The 23,273-nt window shown below is 37.7% G+C and overlaps 1 long non-coding RNA gene across 1 annotated transcript in view; it reads left to right on the top strand.

Annotated features, from left to right (window-relative positions):
• Positions 1 to 23,273, top strand: part of LOC128249892 (uncharacterized) — a 75,574-nt gene that overhangs the window by 4,102 nt on the left and 48,199 nt on the right. The gene's annotated exons all lie outside the window — the stretch shown is intronic.

Here is a 23,273-nt window from a genome sequence, read left to right as displayed (position 1 = left end):
ATTAATTATGTAAAATTGAGAGAAGATAAGTGATCCTGTCTCCATCAGCATATTATGAGCAATCAACAAGACTCCCAGTGTCATTATAACCTTCGTGTTTTAATTACACAAGGTTAATTAATCCCAGCAATCACAGTTGACACCCTATACCGTCAACTCCCCATCCCACTTCTTTATACGGTGACCTTGACAATAACGATGTCCATCTTATTATTTCCTTAACGTCATCGCAGTGACATAGATGTGATGTAATTCTCTTTGTTATCTGACTTAATAAATTAAATCAATTTCAATTTTTTAAATATCCTCCAATCAGAAACAGGTACAATAGATAACAAAGTAGCATAGAAACAGACTTGTCGTATAACGCAACAACTTTGGAATTATGTGGTTTTGGGTTCAGTATCACTGCGTGGTACCTTGGGCCGGCGGTTTCCACAATAGCTCTGCATCGGCCCAATTTTGTGTTTGGAATTTGGTAGAAGGAAAACGTTTGGAATCTTGTTGGGATGAAACTGATGTTGTTGTTGAGTGATGGACTTAATCCATCGCCAAATTTAATCCTGTACTGCCACACCCCAACCATTGACCCTTGGGTGCTCCTTAGTGGCGCCCACTGCATTGTGAGCATTCAGAACTTGTTTCTGTTTTGGAGATATCTTCCTCTCTTTTTTTCTACCAGCCTTGGAGGCACAGAAGGTGGCACTGCAACACCCCTTTTGTCAATGTCAAAATCATTCAAAGGAAAAGAGAACTTTGTAACTCCAAATATTAGGTTTCACAATTTCCAATGATTTCTTGCTGTTTCCTCACGACATAACAAAAATAATAATAATAATAATAATATCTCAAAGATAAAGGATCCTCTTCAACCTTAACTGCTAATGTTTGTCTGTAGACATCACCATTACAGTATTGCTTGAGGTGACAAACTGACTGAACAAAATGCTTAACAGTATTTCATCAATCTTTATGTTCTGAGTTCAAATTCTGCCATAGTGAAATATTTTCCTTCAGGGTCAATAAAATAAGTACCAGTCAAATACTGGTGTTGATGTAATTGACTATTCCCGTCCTGCCACAATTGCTGGCCTTGTGCCTATAGTAGAAGAGATCTTTACAGTACTGCTTACAGGTCTGGGATAGTGCTGTATACACATACACAGTTAAATGTGTAAATATTCTTTTATTCTTTTACTTGTTTCAATCATTTGACTGCGGCCATGCTGGAGCACCGCATTTAGTTGAACCAATCGACCCCAGGACTTATTCTTTGTAAGCCTAGTACTTATTCTATTGGTCTCTTTTGCCAAACCGCTAAGTTACGGGGACATAAACACACCAGCATTGGTTGTCAAGCAATGGTGGAGGAACAAACACAGACACAAACAAGCACACACACACACACACACACACACACACACACACACATATATATATATATATATATATATATATAACAGGCTTCTTTCAGTTTCCATCTACCAAATCCACTCACAAGGATTTGGTTGGCTCGAGGCTATAGTAGAAGACACTTGCCCAAGGTGCCACACAGTGGGACTAAACCCAGAACCATGTGGTTGATAAACAAGCTACTTACCACACAGCCACTCTTGTGCCTAATATATTATATATATATATATATATATATATATCATTATAATCAAGGATAAAATCTATATACGATTTTATCAAGTAGCTAGCACGTAAAAATTAATACCAAGTATTTAATTTTATAAATATAATTACAAAATTAAAATAAGGGCGGCAACTAGTGAGTAATGCCACATGTTAGAAGAAGATGCCAAATGGCTCTAAAACTAGCTCATCAATCACAGAGACACGGGCTGAAAGCAAGGGAATGAACAAAAAAGATTTTTTAGAAAGTTTAGCCATAGATCGATTTCTGGTTTAGGGATGTAATCCCACTTTACCGTCCTCAGTATGACATAACTGAAAGTACATAGTTATAAACCTTTATACATACCGTACAAACACAATGTATCCACAGTGCATATACAAATGTTCACACTTATATACAAGTTAAATCTAGTTCTATCTATCTATTTATCTATCTATCTGTCTATATATATATATATATGCATGTATGTATGTATGTATGTATCTATCTATCTATCTACACACACACACACATATATATATACATAGACAGATACAGAGTCATATTCAAGCAAATTTATATTTGTATCTGATATACCAAACATTATTCTTCAATACCATGTTCTCAATGAGTCTCTATCATTCTCCATATTTTTTCAACACACCCATACCACACTCCCATCCAACCCAAGGAAGAATTATTAGTCTCATACTATTGAATATCTTAAACATTATATTGATTATGAAGAAAATTTATCAAATTTGTCCCAGTTCCCAGAATGTGCGCCAGGCTCACACTTCCACTAATTGACAGTCGAGATCCCAAATATTTGAATTCATTGATCTTTTCTATTTTTTTGCTAATAAATTCCCAGGAAAATATTGGATTTACAGTTGATGGAAATGTTCTCAGTCTTGACACCATTAACAATAATAAGGCCAAGGTCTTTTACTGTGGAAGTAGTTCTTGCTAACGAACGAACGAACACATTCTCCTGTTGACTCTAGAAGACTGATGCCATGGTTAAACTTGGTATCGTCTGGGTGTATTTCTGGATGTTTTTGTGACAGCCTAGGATGGGATGATAAAGTCAAAGTCTGAATTTCCCACTGTTTGCTCCAAGAGTTAGTCAATGGTTACGAGGAAGAGAAATGGAGCAAAAGGGTTATTATATTGTTGCCAGTGCTGCTGGACTGGCTCCTGTGCAGGTGGCACGTAAAATACACCATTTCAAGTGTGGCCATTGCCAGTACCGCCTAACAGGCTTACGTGCTGGTGGCACGTAAAAGCACCCACTACACTCTCAGAGTGGTTGGTGTTACGAAGGGCATCCAGCTGTAGAAACTCTGCCAAAACAGATTGGAGCCTGGTGTAGCCATCTGGTTCACCAGTCCTCAGTCAAATCGTCCAACCCATGCTAGCATGGAAAGCGGACGTTAAACTATGATGATGATGTGACTGTCTCTGGCCTATAGGTGAACAAAAATGATGATGATGATGAAGGACACTGGTAGTGCTGTTGAAGTTCCTTCAAGATATTGTATTCAAATTTTAATACAAGGGCAGCAATTTCCGGGGATGGGCTAAGTTGATTACACTGACACCCAGGGCTCAACTGGTACTTATTTTATTGACCCTGAAGGGATGAAAAGCAAAGTCGATCTCAGCAGCATTTTGTCTAACACAATAACGATTCTTTTCTACTCTAGGCATAAGGCCTGAAATATTTGAGGATGGAGCAGGGTGGGAGTGGCAGTCGATTAGATCAACCCCAGTACACAACTGGTACTTAATTTATCGACCCCGAAAGGATGAAAGGCAAAGTCGACCTCGGCGGAATTTGAACTCAGAACATAACGGCAGATGAAATACCACTAAGCATTTCGCCCGGCTTGCTAACATTTCTTATTTCTTTATTGCCCACAAGTGGCTAAACATAGAGGGGACATACAAGGACAGACAAAGGGATTAAGTTGATTAGATCAATCCCCAATGCGCAACTGGCACTTAATTTATCGACCCCGAAAGAATGAAAGGCAAAGTCGACCTCGGCGGAATTTGAACTCAGAACGTAACGGCAGATGAAATACCACTAAGCATTTTGCCCAGCATGCTAACGTTTCTGCCAGATTGCTGCCTTAACACAATAACAATTCTGCCAGCTCACCCCCTTAAAGGATTTCAAGATATTTTATCATTTATTACTACAGCAATTAATAAATTATGGCAGACAGTTTTAATAGCATTAAGTATGATCTAAAGAATTCCATAGTATCATTACACTACAAGCCTTTCATCATTATTTATAAAACGAATGCTTTTCTTGAAGTCAATAAAACATAATATCTATTGGAAGTTGTTTGTCTTTGAACTCTTCTGTGATTCTTCCCAAAACAATTATTCTTTGAGTATTTACTTTATTGGAATCCTGTTTGGTGGTTCATGAGGATAGGCCCCATATAGATTCTTTTGAAATGTTGTGGTTAAGAAGAATGCTTCGCATCAACTGTATAAACTGTGTTCCAATTTCCAGGTTAGTTTACTTTAACATCTTAACATAGGTTGTTTAGTTTAACACACTTGCAGCTTTTTATGCCTTCACTAAGGTTCTCATGACAGCTTTTCTGAAGCTGACTATTTAGCCTTATATACATACATCATCATCATTGTTTAACGTCCGCTTTCCATGCTAGCATGGTTTGGACGATTTGACTGAGGACTGGTGAAACCGGATGGCTACACCAGGCTCCAATCTGATTTGGCAGAGTTTCTACATCTGGATGCCCTTCCTAATGCCAACCACTCAGAGAGTGTAGTGGGTGCTTTTACGTGTCACCCGCACGAAGGCCAGTCAGGCAGTACTGGCAACAGACATACTTTATTAAAAAGCAGCAAAAATATCACAAAAACTGTTAATCAGAATTTCACATTCCCATTCGTTCGACAGCTTTGTTTAGACTCTAAACAAAACTGTCTGACGAATGGGAACGTGAAACTCTGATTAACAGTTTTTGTGATATTTTTGCTGCTTTTTAATAAAGCATATTACCCTACCTCTGGTATTTGATTACTATTTTTCCACCTTGTTTCACATTTATGTGCTTACTCTGGTATATATATATATATATATATATATATATGTATGTGCATATATACATACTCTCTCTACTCTTTTACTTGTTTCAGTCATTTGACTGCGGCCATGCTGGAGCACCGCATTTAGTTGAGCAAATCGACCCCAGGACTTATTCTTTGTAAGCCTAGTACTTATTCTATCGGAACTCTTTTGCCGAACCGCTAAGTTATGAGGACGTAAGCACACCAACATTGGTTCTCAAGCGATGTTGGGGGGACAAACACAGACACACACACATATATATATATATACATATATACGACGGGCTTCTTTCAATTTCCGTCTACCAAATTCACTCACAAGGCTTTGGTCGCCCCGAGGCTATAGTAGAAGACACTTGCTCAAGGTGCCACGCAATGGGACTGAACTCGGAACCATGTGGTTGGTAAGCAAGCTACTTACCACACAGCCACTCATACAATTTAATTTGTTCCTCCAAAAAAAAACAAAAAAACTCATCTATCATTAACTCAAGTATTTAGGACAGATATTAAGACTGCCATATGATGAAGCTGTACAGACGCATGCAGCACACATTGGCAGATGTGTGATGAGAGAAGATCAAGATGACAGACAATGTTTATCTTCATTGTATTCAGAATTCTGTTTGGAAATGAAAAACATGCAATAATGATAGGGCAGGTGGTGGATTTGGCATGAGACCAGGTGAAAAAGAATAAGATTATGCTTGTGACTGTCTCTGGCCTACAGGTGAACAAAACTGATGATGAAGATTATGAAGATTATGATGAGGATGATGATGGTTATTGTGGTGGTGGTAGCAGTGAAGGTAATGAGGTAATGTGTGTGCATATATATATATATATATATATATATATATATATATATATATACAGGGGTTGGACAAAACAATGGTAACTCCTAGCATCATAATTTTGAAATATCTATAAAACCGTCAAAAGCTTGTTTATTTTTGTTTTTTCATTTATTATTAGTGTTGCTTAATATGTTTTGCTAAAATTGCTGGGTTTTTTTTCAATATCATCAGAAAATAGTAATTAAAATTCATTAAAATGACAGATCTATCGGACTTTCAAAGAGGTCGAATTGTTGGTGCTCGTATGGCAGGCGCTAGCATAACGAAAACAGCCGAAATGTTTGGTGTATGAAGATGTACTGTCTCGAAAGTAATGACAGCCTTTGAGAAAGAGGGGAAAAACCTCCTCGTCGAAACAAAATTCCGGAAGAAAACCAAAACTTTCAGATAGGGACCGTCAGACTCTTATATGAATTGTCAGAAAGGATCACAAAAGTACAGCTGCTAAAATTACTGCAGAGCTTAATGACCACCTCAAGAACCTGGTTTCCACAAAAACTGTTTGCCAGGAGCTGCAGAAACCTGGATTTCATGAGAGGGCTGCAATCAGAAAACAACTATATATATATATATATGACAGGCTTCTTTCAGTTTCCATCTACCAAATCCACTCACAAGGCTTTGGTCAGCCTAAAGCCACAGTAGAAGACACTTGCCCAAGGTAACACACAGTGGGACTGGATCCGGAACCATGTGACTGAGAAGTCAGCTTCTTACCACACAGCCACTCCTGCACCTTATATATATATATATATATATATATATATATATATATATATATATATATATTTATACATATATATATATATATATATATATATATATATATATATATATATGTATATTGTCACAGGAGGTTTGTTGATACATACACAAACACACACATATACACAACGTGGCACTCCGTTGGTTACGATGACAAGGGTTCCAGTTAAACAGAACAGCCTGCTCGTGAAATTAACATGCAAGTGGCTGAGCACTCCACAGACATGTGTACCCTTAACGTAGTTCTCGGAGAGATTCAGCGTGACACAGAGTGTAACAAGGCTGGCCCTTTGAAATACAGGTACAACAGAAACAGGAAGTAAGAGTGAGAGAAAGTTGTGGTGAAAGAGTACAGCAGGGTTCGCCACCACCCACTGCCAGAGCCTTGTGGAGCTTTAGGTGTTTTCGCTCAATAAACACAATTCCTGGTCTGGGAATCGAAACTGCGATCCTATGACTGTGAGTCCACTGTCCTAACCACTAGGCCATTGTGTCTCCACACACACATACACACACACACACTCACATATTTCGAGAAACACAGTTTTTTTTTACATTTGTTCAATGATTATTCAACACATTTGATCATTTGTGCAACATTGATTAAATTTTCAATATTTGCTCAGATTTATTGAAACATGAAAAATAAAACAAAAAAAGCAATATCGTATATTTTATATTCATTGTATGTTTTTTTTTTCCCCAAAAAAATCTACCCCCCCTCCCCCCCCGATCCAATGTTTGGTCAACATTTTCCCCCACAACTATAGTTGCCACCACCATGGCCATCGTCACTCATTCCCTGTCCCACCCACCCATCAACACCACCACCGCCGCCGCCGCCACCACCACCACCAAATCTCTCCTCCCACCTCATCCAATGTTTTTTTGTCAACATTTCCTTTCTGCTTCATTAAGCTTCCAGATATTGTTGACATGTCCACATCATAATATTTATTCTGGAACATTCATTGACCGTCAGCGAACGTCTGCTGTTGAGAGACTTTAATTTCCAGCCGCCCATATGTGTAACAGTTTACGCTTGAGTGAATCCGATAATGTTGAGAAGAGTCAGCTGCAGTTGCTGCACTTATTGTTGTTGTTCTTGTTGTTGTTGTGTGCCCGCTCTTGTCTACTACAGAGCATTGGGTACATTCTCAGAATAGTATCTCATGGCTTTCTAATATAGTTCCATCCAATAATTCACTGAATATTTACGGGAGATGTCTGCATTGTGTATCGTTTGCTTGTTTTTGTAATACCAATACCAAAATAACATGAGATGCTGTACAAACAGGTATAAATTGATAATTTGGTACACGGGTCAGTAGTTATGTAGGTAGGTACGAATGCATGCACATAGGCAGATGTAGATACATAGATAGGTTGATAGGCAGATGCTTCCTAACCACATGGTTCCAGGTTCAGTCCCACTGCATGGCACCTTGGGCAAACGTCTTCTACTGTAGCCTCAGGCTGACCAAAACCTTGTGAGTGGATTTGGTAGGCAGAAATTGAGAGAAGCCTGTTATATATATATATATATATATATATTTATATATATATATTATATATATATATATCATCATCATCATCATCATCGTTTAACGTCCGCTTTCCATGCTAGCATGGGTTGGACGATTTGACTTAGGACTGGCGAACCAGATAGCTGCACAAGGCTCCAATCTGATTTGGCAGAGTTTCTACAGCTGGATGCCCTTCCTAATGCCAACCACTCCGAGAGTGTAGTGGGTGCTTTTACGTGCCACCGGCAGAAGGGCCAGTCAGGCGGTACTGGCAACGGCCACACTCAAAATGGTATTTTTTGCATGCCACCTGCACAGGAACCAGTCCAGCGGCACTGGCAACGACCTTGCTCGTATGTTTTTTCATGTGCCAGCAAGGCGACGCTGGTAACGGTATATATACATATGTGTGTGTGCCTGTGTTTGTCCTTCCACCATCGCTTGACAACTGATGTTGGTGTGTTTACATCCATGTGACTTAGCAGTTCGGAAAAAGAGACTGCCAGAATAAGTACCAGGCTTACAAAGAATATATCCTAAGGACGATTTGTTTGACTAAAGGGGTGGCCTACTCCTATCGTCCGGGGCGGCATTGATTTGAAATGTTATGTTTTATTGATATCTGTTTGAATATGTGTGAGTGCTTGTCTGTGTGCCTATGTGTATATATGTATGCATACATATACACATATGCATATATACACAAACATACACAATTCTATGTATATATATATATATATATATATATATATATATATATATATATATATGGGTATGAGCATGCATCTGTGCATATGCCTGTCTCTACAGAGACACATGCAAAATGAACATGCATGTGCACATTAATTGTTTTTAAAGCATTAATTACTACCTAAGTATTACTTTAAAATGTTGCTCACACGACAATGCAATTTCACGAGTAAATTATTAGAGTGCCTTCGCTCAAATGAAGTTTAAGATGTTTATAATGATATTACCATGAGAAACAGACATAAAATCAAAAGCCTGAGCTTGATGTAACTGTTTAAGCATGTGTTGTTCTCAAAGAATTTTAAACAGAAGAACACAAAGTTCTATATTTCGATTCCAGGCAGTGACCTGAATAATGATGATGATGATGATGATGATGATGATAATGCCAATGGAATAAATAAAATGTCAACTGTTTTGGTGCATGACTTTTGGACCATGCTGTATGTATATACATATCGCTTGATAGACAGATAGATAGTTAAATGAAGACTATTCACAAGGGAAAAGCAAGAGGAAGAAAGATTCTTTTCTACTCTAAGCACAAGGCCTGAAATTTTGGGGGAAGGGGCCAGTCAATTAGATTGATCCCAGTATGCAACTGGTACTTAATTTATCAACCCCGAAAGGGTGAAAGGCCAAGTCGACCTTGGCGGAATTTGAACTCAGAACGTAAAGACAGACGAAATACCGCTAAGCATTTTGCCCGGCGTGCTAACATTTCTGCCAGCTTACCGTCTGAGAGGAAGAAAGATTAAGAAAGAAATAAATTATGAAAGAGATAAATCACAAGTAATAGTATGACAAACAGACAGACAAATAGATAGACAGAATCATAGGTGAGTGTGTGTGCATTACAGGTCACCCTTCAAACAAACCAGCCTGGATTCTCTAATTTCCTTATCACATGGAGATAAGGCATCTGTTTGACCCTTAACAATATTAAATAACTTTATCACTTCAACTGGAACCCTGCCCTTTCTTCCTTCTTCTTCCAGCACCCATTAACATGGTTCTGCTGTTTAAAGGATATCCACCATGAAAGAAAGGATCAAATGCTAGACTATGTCTGGAATTTATATACCAACACTTTTACGTTGTTATTCAAGCACTTGGCTTTACATAGGAGATAGCTTAGTCCACTCAACTGTGTTTAGGCACTACAGTGCAGTATAGAACCCTTATCTGTATGTATCATGGTGTGGCATAGATAATCTACTTGTATATGGGTACACTGGAATGGTACAGTTTATTTAACTGTAATGTAGGTACCACGGAGTGCTATAGACCGGTGCTACTCAAAGTGGTGATCTGCGAGCCGTCAGCTGCTGGTACGCAGTGAGTTTCCAGAAAAGAAAGAAACATTATAAAATGCTTATGAAATATTGTATTATTTATTTACAAAATAAATATAAGATAAAAAAAATTGTCAACTTTTATTATGTTCTTTATACTGTATATAGGTACAACAGAAGGTACAGTCTACTTAGTCGCAAGTAGATACCATAGTGTTACATGCAAGTACCACAGAATGCTGCAGACAACTTAAATGTGTATGGGTACCATGGTATTATACAGTCCACTTAGCTACATGTAGGTACTATAGTGTGGTATAGATTCCCTAAATGCATATAGGTACCACAGAATGGTAGAGCTAACCAAACAGTATATGGTTATTACAGAATAGCACTGTCCACTTAGCTGTAAGTAGGTACCACAGCTTGGTAGAGTACCCTTAGCTGTAAGCACAAAAGTGTAATGCATCAGTCCTACTGGCTGTAAGTAGGTACCATAGTGTGATACGGTCCACTGGTTGCCTGTTAAGATGGGTCTTCTGACGAATTGCTGTCAGTGTTTAGTGGGGGCGGGGTCTGTGGCTTTGTCATCATGGGAGGTTATGACAGGGAGACACCGTATCCTAAGAGGAAAGAAGATGGGAACACAAACGGTGATAGTGAGTTGATAGCCACCATGTGTGTGTATATGCACATACACACACACACATACATACACACACACACACACACACACACACACACACACACATATATATATATATATATATATATATATATATATATATATATATATATATATACAGGGTGCGGTGAATAAACTGTCGTCTAAATTAAGCAAAAATGAGAATAACACTGACATCTCATTTTAACACACAGATAGACAGACATATATACATACACACACGCATACATATACCTATATGCATATAGATGTATGCATATACATGCATGCATTCATCCATCCATACATACATACAGGGTGCGGTGAATAAACTATCATCGAAATTAAACAAAAATGAAAATATAAACTAACATCTCATTTTAACACACACGACGATCTTTCGATTTGAGAACAGTTTATATCACTTCTTAAACCACGTGCATTTGTTTATGTTTCTGAACATGATCGTCGCTTTCCGTAAAATAAAAAAAAATTGTTTTACGTATGTAGGAGGGGAGGGGGGATCTTTTGAAGTCGGCGTAAAAGCGAAACAGAGAGAGAGAGAGAGAGATTGGATCAGAGAGTTATCTTTTGAAGTCGGCGTGAAGGGAAAAGAATTGATGTGTGTGTGTGTATGTGTTTGATGGGGGGGTGCGAGACAGAAAGCGTGCTGTGTATGTGAAGTTGTTTTGTTAGTGTGTGTGAAGAGATAGAAAGAGCAATGTTGCTGGTGGGTGGGTGTGTGTATGTGTGTGAGAAAGAGAGGGGGTTATGTATGTATATGTGAATGGCTTCAGTGACACACACACACATGCATATATATAGAAGTATATATATATATATATGGGAGAATATACAAAAAATAACAACAGACGAGGACAGGTGGTGTAAATAACAAAAGTATATATTAGTATGACGCTCGGGAATACGGAAAGTCTTTGACGTTTCGAGCTACGCTCTTCAACAGAAAGAATACGGAGACAAGGAGAAAAACACGGAGAAAAAAAATTGAATAGTGTTCAGTCAACGGTCAATCATAATAATGGCCGATCATAACAATGACTGACCGGAAGTTAGAAATTCTTATTTCAGGAGAGCTAAGAAAGGGGGAGATAACAAACGGTGATCGGGAACGAGGGGCTCTGTGTGGGAGGTAGACTGCTGGTGATCTTGACGTATGTAGTGTGAAAATGGGGGAAGGGAGAAAGGAAGAAAGTAGTTGGTCAGTTGTAGTGTGTGCGTGGTGTGATGCGAGGGTATTGGTGTGGTGTGCGTGGTGTGATGCAAGGGTATTGGTGTGGTGTGATGTGAGGGTGTTGGGAGGTGGGGAAGACATGGGTGGAGTGTGGGGTAGAGGTAGGGGTATGTGGGTAGGGTGGGGTATGTGGGTAGGGGTGGGTGGTGGGTGTAAGGAATTGGATGGGGTGGAGTGGGAAGGTAGAGTAGGAGTGAGTTGGGGTGTGGTGGGATGAGCTTATGAGGGGGTGTTGACGAGGAGGGAGAAGGGGAAGGTGGATGTAAGAGAGGGGGAAGATGGGTATGGGAGGGGAGAGGAAGAGAGGAGAGAGGGTGGGTATAAGAGAGGGAAGGGGGATTGAGAGAGGGGGAAGGTGGGTATGGGGGGAGAAAGAGGGGAAGGTGGGTATGGGGGGAGAAAGAGAGGAAGAGAAAGAGAGGAAGAGAAAGAGAGTGAGAGAGAGGGAAGAGGGGTATGGGGGGGAAGAAGAAAGGAAGAGAAAGAGAGTGAGAGAGAGGGGAAGAGAGTGAGAGAGTAAGGGTGAGAGAGTAAGGGTGAGAGAGTAAGAGAGTAAGAGTGTAGAGAGTAGGAGAGTAAGAGTGTAGAGAGTAAGAGTGAGAGAGGGGGGAGTACGGGAGAGGGGGGAGGGGGGAGTACGAGAGAAGAGAGTGAGAGAGAGTGAGAGAGAGTAAGAGAGAGGAGAGAAAGAGTAGGGGTGAAGAGAAGTGGGAGTGGAGAGAAGTATGAAGAGAGGTACAAAGAAGTAGGAGTCGGAGCAGGAGGTGGGGGAGGGGAGATATATATATATATATATATATATATATATATATATATATATATATATATATATATATATATATAAATACATTCATACAAGATCTACTTATACGTATAATACATACATAGATGGATGTGTAATATATATATATATATATATATATATATATATATGCATATGGGTGCACAGGACGTCACGAAACGTGTACAACAAAAAAGTACGAAGCACGAGTACATAGAACATGAACTATTCTTTCGAACAACGAAAGATACAAATGGAAAACAAAGCAAACAACATGAAGAACAACCCTTCATCAGTTGTTGCCTGTTTTCCTAGTCTCCTATTTCGAGCATTTAACAACAATATACGCTTTCGGTAAAATAGTTGCCCCCGCAAAGCAAATTAAATAAAATTTGGGATTTTGCTGAGGGTCAAAATGGGTAACACAAACAGGAAGGGCTGCTAAGCCTAAACGAGGTTGTGGTGGCGAACGCGTAAATCAAGCTAGGACAGGAGACAAACAAGAACACGTCTTCCTTGATCCAGCTACAACGGAGAGAAAGAAAGATGGCCGGAAAATTGGGATCGATGGTTATGTGATTTTTGAACGCACCGGAAAGCTGTCAGTGAATAATACTATCTTTTGTAGCAGTCGGCACTGTGTCTAACACGACTCATCATCTGAAATTTTGACACCTCGTTCGGGTTTGCTGTCCTACATCATTCATAAAGTAAATATGGAGAAACTGTGATTGTTCATTTCTGGGTAAGGGAACCAATGAGGTTATAAACTTGCCCTTGAACTTTGACATCGGCGTAAATTCATTGTTTAACTATCTTCTTAGATGCAGAAAACGATGTCATTTGAAATGCAGAGTTGCATTGTCTGATATTGTTCAGGAAATCCTTTGACTGGATGGAAGTGCCTTCAAGAAGATCCATAAGAGGTTGAGAAGGCGCTGGTAGTGCTGTCAATGTTACCTGACCGCCTGAGCAGCACATGTTTGTTTCATTTGAAAATTTTAAAGCTCTACAGAAATGACAATTTGTGTTTAGCACACCAATTTGGACAGAGGTATCGTTTTTATAAGAATGGGATAGATCATATCTGAAAACAGCTTCAGGAGTTGTGAAGAGCAAGTTTGTACATAGTCTGTTTCTGAGAGCTATTCTATCGGACCTTTGTCTAATCATTAAAACATTGATTTAACGATCCAGCATTAAGTGCTGCAACATACATTTTCTGATCTTGAGAAAATCTTGCTTCTCTCTTCAGACTCTCGCCTTCGGTTTACTCCAATCCTCCTTGCTCTAAACTTGTTTCTGGAGAGATTATATCTTTTCTTTGGTGGCATATTTTTTTTCAATATTTTAAACAAAAAAATATGAACATAGAAAGAAAGGATCTTTCAATCGTATACTTATACATTAATCCCTATTTTTGTAAGCAGTTGTATGTATGTATTTATTTTTTTATGCAGTATAAATTAACCAAATAGAAGCACATGTATTAACTACTAATATAACGGTAAATACCACAATAATTATAGATAAATTTCTCAATATATATATATATATATATATATATATATATATGTATGTATGTATGTATGTATATATATATAAATAATAAAAAGTTTAGAATGGTTGGTACAACAATGCATTATAGAACAAAAAATGGACTATATACCTGTTGTAATTTGGTTAGGGTTAGGGTAAAACAGTTTATAGCAGAGACTCCAGCTAAGAAGATCTGAAGAAGGAATTGTAATTCCGAAATATCATCGGACTATAGATAACCAAATTACAACAGGTATATAGTCCATTTTTTGTTCTATAGTGCATTGTTGTACCATTCTAAACGTTTTATTCTTTACAAGCAATACACAATGCTTCAAGCGAACTACAATACTCTCCTATATATATATATATATATATATATATATATATATATATATATATATATATATATATATATGTTAATTTAGGGGTAAATATGTAACTGTAAATACCTTGCAACTGCTGCGATAATTATTAACTGGTAATTGTGGCTCATTTTGTGTTTCTCCCGCTCATTCCGTGTATGAAATGAATGTGTGAGTGTGTGAGTGTATGTGCATGTGTGTGTGCGTGTGTGTGAGTGCATGTGCGTGCGCGTGTGTGTGAGAGAGATATAGAGTGAGTGAGTGGCGTGCGTCGTGGTGATTGATGTCTTTCAAGGTGCACGCACACATCGCAAATGTGACGTCAGTGTATGAAACGTTTACGATGGTTGATTTATGGAACAAGATTATAATGATAAATTTTTGAAATGCAAATATGTGAATGGAATTCAAGTTTAATTTGTAGCCGAAATAGTACTGAATCTTTTGATACTCCATACGTCAAAATCTGTAACTCGGTTTTGGAATGGATAAGGAATTATATATATATATATATATATATATATATATATATATATATATAGTCACTAGATGTCCTTTTTTAAATTACTGATATGACATAATATGTCGCATGTGTTTGCATATTGCTATTATTGTCCTCTTAGTTAACAAATAAACAGGTAAATTGACACAATACAATGTCTGCAATTTGATGAATACCACCAATTCCCCTCCATGTTCTTATTGCTATATAAATTAAGGGTAAAATATCCTTTTACCCGCACCCGTTTATCGCACTTGGTAATACGAAGGAAAAACACTAGTGTAATAATAATTGGGTATTCTTCCGGCAGTATATTGGATAGATATTATCCCTTAGTGGGTTGGATTCACAACTCCTAACTTTCTTGGATATATATATATATATATATATATATATATATATATATATATATACATTAGATGAGCCAATGAGGGAGACGTCTACATGGTAGCTAGATCTGCTAGAAATAACAGCCAAATCTCCCTCAAATCACACCTTACTGTCTTCTGTATATATGTATGTATTAACAGTTCTTTGTCTTTTTACATTTGACAACTGTTGCTTTAAGATAATCGTATTGAGCCTTCTACGTATAGAGAGAAACAGACAGAGAGAGGAAAGGAGAGACAGCATAGCTACAGTTTTGGCTGACTGTCATCTTGTACTCCCCTTGTTGCCATGAGTAACTCGTTGCTTTTAATGGTGAAAGCGATTCTCACATTGAACCTGACAATTTTGAAAATCTTTCTAGATTATGTATCCATGTTTAAAATTTCAGCGCGATCAGATGAACAATACTCGAGTTATAAGAGCACAAAAAGGCAGACAGAACGGATTATATATTTATATATACTAGCAGACGACACCCCTCCGTCCATTGGACGGTTTGTATAGGTGAAGAGAGTTAACTTGGACTGTTAAGTTGTGGAGATGTTTGTTGAGTGTATGGGGTTGTTACTTTTGGTTAAGGCATTAAATATTCCTGAGACGCTAAAACTGTTAACTGTTTCTATAGCAACGGCTATTTGACTCGGAAGTAGCAGCGCGTGCACGCCGACGCTCAGCTCGTTCAGCTCTCTTGCTTGCACGTAGTGAACGCATAGCAAAAGCCTTTCGGAGGTTATGGGGGGTCTAGTACCGAAAGGTCGCCATTGGCGTTTTGTTTTTAAAAAAACCAACGCAAAAACCATTGAGGTAATATTTTTATTTAATTTTATTAGGTTTTATTGAATTTCAAAATTTCTTGATAGGATGCCTCGAAGAAAGGAAGAGTTCACCGGTTTTTGCATTGTTTTTTTTAAAAACAAAACGCCAGAACGTTTAAAAAGAATTTTTGGTACGATATTGTCACCACCGACATAAACGTAATTGTGAATGAGCAATTATATTTAGAAACGCGCATGTGCGCGTGAGTTAGAAACGCACGCGCGAGCGTGTGTGCGTGCGATTGGGTGTGTGTGAGAGAGAAAGAGAGTAAAAAAGAGAGAGTGAATGTGTGAAAGAAGTATGTACGTCTATATGAAATGGATTTGTGTGTGTGTGTCTGTGTTGGTGTGCTTGTGTGTGTACGCGCGCGTGCGTGCTTGCGCGTGTGTATGTGACAGAGAAAGAGGGTGAGAAAGAGAGATAGAGTGAGTGAGTGAAGGTACACACACACGTTTAGAAAATTTGACGTAACAGTATAAAACTTTTACGGTAGTTGATTGAAGATAAGCGAAAAGAACAGAGAAAGAAAGTAACAGATGTATGTACGTCTATATCAAATGGACGTGTGTGGGCGTGCGTGTGTGCCGCTTGTCTTAGCAACTGATTGATTTTAATGGCAGAACAAACAGGACGAAAAGATTACAAAAATAGCGATTCTCACATTGAAACTAGCTATTTTGAAAATGTTTTTAGATTACGGGACTCCCAGCTCCCTCATGTATCCATGTTTAAAATTTCAGCGCGATCGGGTGAACAATACTCTAGTTATAAGTTCACAAACAGACAGACAGAACGGATTATATATATTAAGATATATATATATATATATATATCTGATGGGTTTCTTTCAGTGTCTGTCTACCAAATCCACTCACAAAGCTTTGGTTAGCATGAGGTTATAGTAGAAGACACTTACCCAAGGTGCCATGCAGTGGGACTGAACTCCGAACCCTGTGGTTGGGAAGCAAGCTTCTTACTACACAGCCACACCTGCACCTTTATATATATATATATATAATTCTTATTGTTGGCAGTCAAATCTCTGTCTACCTTCGTATCTATCTATCTATCTATCTATCTATCTATCTATCTATCTATCTATCTATCTATCTATCTATCTTACCATCTGCACCGCACAGTCTCCTACATAGTAACTGTGTCCCTTATACTCTCTCATGCCTCTTCAACTGTCTCTCTCTCTCTCTCTCTCTCTCTCTCCCTCTTTCTCTGTTAAGTTAACAGATTCCTTAAAGTATATCAAAATATTTCTTTTACTTCTATTTAAACATTCTTGGTAAGCACCTATACAATCATTCTATCCTGGAACAAGACACACACACACACATTACACACAAGTACACACACTCACACATTACACACACACTCACTCACACACATATGCACTTGCACACACTTATACACACACACAGCTACATTCACACACCCGCATATTGCACACAAACGCACACACATACACACACATGCACACACACACATACACATTACACATGCACACTCACATGCACACACACACATGCACATATACACTCACATATTGCACACATTCACACAACACATTCACACAATCACGCACATCCACATGCACACTCCCCACTTCACACAGGCATTCTCATGCTCTCACACACATTCATACTCACTAACACACACACTCACACACACACACATACACACACTCGTATACACACACACACACTGACATGCTCACATACACATACATGCGTTTATAGGTCTTTGACACACCAATACCTCAACCATTCAATGTTTACAAAGCCATACCTTGCACTACCATCTCACTGTTACCCGATCCTTTCTTCTTGTTTTCTTACCAAAAGACAACAAACCCTCCTACCTGCTCCCTGCAAAATCTCATCCCTTTTTGCCATCTGATCCTCCCCATTGAAACCGTTCACCACAGCAGCATGATATTTTTAAATTGTGTAAATACTCTCAGATACTCAAAAGGAAATGTTTATTCTGGAATGAACTTATTTAGTACTTTGGTCTCAGGATCTGATTTCTCATGGTCCTTAGCCAATATATCCACCATGGGGCAATAGTAAGGCCCACATGTGTTGTTCTCCAGTCCTCAAGGTCAACCCTGAGCTGCTTGACCAATGATCAAATGCATCCCGTTTTTTGACCAACCAATCTCTTTTTAAGCGGTTAAAGCATAGGTTCTCAAAGCTGGCGTTACCACCCACCAATAGTCAGTGAGACGGCCCAAGTGGGCACTGGTGCCTAAGTGGAGGGGTAGAGAAAAAGGAGGTGTTGGGAAGAAGTCAGTGGATTGGAGGACGCTATGAATTTATTATAATATTATTATAGTACTGTATACAAATTATATATTATAATAAATATCAAATGATTCATAGTATATATAAATTAGTAAAATATAAAATATTTGAAGTGAATCTAACGGTTTTTGTGTGTTATTTTAAATGGCTTATAAACACCTTCCACGCTGCAATAAAATATATATTTATATGTAAAAACAGGGGTATTATGTAACCATGAGAGGTGACGATGACCCAAAAAGTTTGGGAACCTCTGGGTTAAGGTGTGATTTGAAGGAGATTTGACTGCTATTTCTAGCTTGTCAAACAAGCTCCTTCTCTAGTTTCTAGTGTTTAACTCTTTTGCTACCAACCAACCTGAGACTACTCTTGGTTATCTAGTGAAAACTTTCAGTTTTAAAGTGATCTAAATTAAAATTTCCTCTTAAAATTCCTTGCTAATTTGCTTCAAACCTCAGCTTCATAACAACAAAATCATTTTACTGCATTCTTCTTTGTTTCCAAAACTAACTGAAAGAACAACTTTTTTTCCAACAGAAATATGCTAACAAAACATTGAATGAAGTGGTTGCAGTCTCAGTTCCTATTAAAGTCCATTCACTTAAATCTCTTCTTGCTCTATCGACCTATATTTCAGACTGTTGGCATTCATTGAAATATAGCTTAAATGATACCAAAGACCCAGTTTTCAATATTGTCACTGTACTCCATCTTCTGCTAGAGTTAATTCACTGAAATTTATTCTTGTGTTATTTCTCTAAAATAAAAACCCAGTCTTCTGCAGCATAATGGAGGAATATTTGCAATTAAAGTCAGTTCAATTGAAATAAATTCTTTCAGTTACTCAGAGGGCTCCATTGAAGAAATTGCTAACTTCTGTTACCAAGGTTCTGTTACATAGATGACCAAATTAGCAGTGAAAGGGATTAGCATTCAGATTTTGGAACCATGTGAAAAAGCATCCAGTATATTCTGTAAAGTGGTCGGTTTTAGGAAATGTATTTAACCAGAGAAACCATACCAAAGCAGATAGCAGAGTTTAGCCTAGTTTTCTCATGTGTGCACACACACGTATATATACATATTTATATTCTTTTATTCTTTTACTTGTTTCAATCATTTGACAGCAGCCATGCTGGAGCACCACAATTAGTTGAGCAAATCGACCCCAGGACTTTATCTTGTAAGCCTAGTACTTGTTCTATTGGTCTCTTTTGCTCAACTGCTAGGTTACGGGGATGTAAACACACCAGCATCGGTTGTCAAGCAATGTTGCAGGGACAAACAAAAACACACAAACATATACATGCACAAACATGCATGCATATATATATATATATATATATATATATATATATATATATACATACACACATATATATATGCCATGTTGGACCACTGAACTCAACACATTTTCTTTTCATTCTCTCTCTATTTATTTCCTCTTATTCCTTTCTGTCGAAGAGCATAGGCTTGAAACATCAAGTACTTTTCCATTTTTCCCTGGTGTCAAACTAATACTTTCTTGTTGTTCCTACACCAGCCTTTGCCTTTGTTTGTCTAGAAATTTGAACTATATACATACATACATACATACATATATACATACATACATACATACATATATACATACATACATACATACATATATATATATGTGTTTGTGTGTGTGTGTATCATCAGTCATCATCATTATTATTTAATGTCTATTTCCCATGCTGGCATGGGTTAGACAGTTTGACTGGAGCTAATAAAGCCTAGGTCCACACCAGGCTCCAATATCTTCTTTGGTGTGGTTCCTATGGCTGGATGCCCTTTACTAACTCCAACCATTCCAGAGAGTGTACTGGGTGCTTTCTATGTGGCACCAGCACGAGGCCAGTCAGGCGGTACTGGCAACGGCCACACTCAAATGGTGTATTTTATGTGCCACCTACACAATAATAATAATAATAATAATAATAATAATAATGATGATAATAATAATAATAATAATAATGATAATAATGATTTTAAATTTTGGCACAAGGCAAGCAAATTTGAAGGATGGGATAAGTCAATTACATCAATCCAGGTATTCAACTGGCCCTTGTTCTCTTGACACTGAAAGGATGAAGGGCAAAGTCAACCTTGGCAGAACTTGAACTCAGAACATAAGAATGGACAAAATACCACTAAGCATTTTTCCCAGTGTGCTAACCATTCTGTCAGCTTGCTGCTTTAATAATGATAATAATAATAATAATGATAATAGGTATGATAAAAAAGGGATGCCAGAAACATTTAGACAACATTCCAGGAGAATATGTCTCAAGGAAATCCAAAAGATTGTGCTGACAAATACTGCCCATATATATATATATATATATATTTTATTATATGTATTTATTTTCTCCTAATCAATAAATAACTCGGACAAAATATATTGGTTAATAGATACCAGGGTAGCAAAGATAACAAAATGACTGTGGTGTAACTCCTGTTTATGAGGTAGAAACTTCTTGTTATTTTGGGTACTTGAGTATATATAAATTTAGTGAATGGAGTAAAACGCATATGCTAACTGCATACTTTTATTTCCAACATATGTTTCGAAGATTACAAATTATACCTTCCATATGGACGGTATAATTTGTAATCTTCGAAACCTGTTGGAAATAAAAGTATGCAGCTAGCATATGCGTTTTACTCCATTCATTATATATATATATATATATATATATATATATATATATATATATAAAGACATGGGTATATATGTATTTTGGCTGTTCACTGTGTGCTGCCCCATTATATTATTAGGAACTGATTACAAAAGATTTATTAGTATAGCATGGCAACAGGTTCTTTGGCATTGGTGAAAGAATCTGGTTTGCTAAATCTCTGCCACACTTGTTTGGTTTCTTCATCATAGAAACATGAAATCAGACACAATCTGATGAAATACGATGTCTTCATGATGACATCATTGGTAAATCTAACAACTTCCATTATTCAATTCCTCATCCCACTCCTATTCCTCTTACCATATCTTTCTCTCTTTCTTTATCCCTTTCTATATCACTCTCTCTCTCTCTCTCTCTCTCCCCCCCTCTCTCTCTCCATTCTTCATTTCATTATTTTGAATGATGTAGTATTCTCACAATATATACTACATATGTGTGTGTGTGTGTGTGTGTGTGTATATATATATATGCACACACACATATATAAACATACATTATATATGTAATATATTTTATATATATATATATATGTATTTATATATTAATATATGGACATATATATGTATATCTATCTATCTATCTATCTGTCTGTCTGTCTGTCTGTCTGTCTGTCTGTCTGTCTGTCTATCTATCTATCTATCTACCTACCTAACTACCTACCTACATACCTCTCTCTCTCTCTCTCTCTCTCTCTCTCTATATATATATATATATATATATATATAGTGTAGGTATCAATGTATATATATGGATATATATGATATAGGAATATATATCATATGAATATGTAACATATTGTGTGGTAATAAGCTTGATTCCAACCACATGGTTCCAGGTTCAGTCCCACTGCATGGCACCTTGGGCAAGTGTTTTCTACTATCACCTTGGGCCAACCAAAGCCTTGTGAGTAGATTTGGTAGATGGAAACCGAAAGAAACCTATTGTACATATGTGTGTGTGTGTGGGGGGGGGGTGTCTTTGTTTGACCCCCACCACTGCTTGACAACCAGTGTTGGTGTGTTTATGTCTCTGTAACTTAGCAGTTTGGCAAACGAGATTGACAGAATAAGTCCCAGACTTGTAAACAAAAGTGGTGGGGTTGATGTAATGAGCTAGCCCCCCTCCATCAAAATGTCAAGCCTTGTGCCTATAGTAGAAAGGATTATTATTATTATTATTATTATTAAGGGGCAAGCTGGCAGAATGATTAACATACTGGACCAAATGCTTTATGGCATTTCTTCCAACCTTTTGTCTTGAGTTCAAATTCTGCTGGGGTTGACATTGCTTTTTATCCTTACCAGTTGAATACTGAGGTCAGTGTAATTATTTAACTCCTCCTACAAAATTTCAGGCTTTGCGCCTATAGTGATTAAATTTGGCAGACAGAAACTGGCTGGAAGCTCATCGTATATATATATATATCATCATCATCATTGTTTAACGTCCGCTTTCCATTCTAGCACAGGTTGGACGATTTGACTGAGGACTGGTGAAACCAGATGGCTACACCAGGCTCCAATCTAATTTGGCAGAGTTTCTACAGCTGGATGCCCTTCCTAACGCCAACCACTCCGAGAGTGTAGTGGGTGCTTTTACGTGCCACCGGCACAAAGGCCAGTTAGGCGGTACTGGCAACGACCACGCTCAAAATGGTGTATTTTACGTGCCACCTGCACAGGAACCAGTCCAGCAGCACTGGCAACGACCTCACTCGAAAGTCTTTTCACATGCCACCGGCACAAGTGCCAGGAAGGCGACACATATATAGGTAACAAACAAGGGAAAAAAATTCCTTCAAAGGGGTGTGTAAAACATCCAAATCACTGGTACATCGGTTGAACACCACATATTTGATTTCTTAAATAATTGTTTATGTTATATTTTACTATATTATGTTATATTATAATTTGAATAAATTATTGGATTGTCATTTGTATCTCTCTATTTAATTTATTGTTTATATATATATATATATATATATATATA

The sequence above is a fragment of the Octopus bimaculoides genome, chromosome 18, assembly GCF_046866305.1.
Source record: "Octopus bimaculoides isolate indiv1 chromosome 18, ASM4686630v1, whole genome shotgun sequence".
In the NCBI taxonomy this organism is placed as follows: domain Eukaryota; kingdom Metazoa; phylum Mollusca; class Cephalopoda; order Octopoda; family Octopodidae; genus Octopus; species Octopus bimaculoides.
This window is presented reverse-complemented; position numbering and strand designations above follow the sequence as displayed.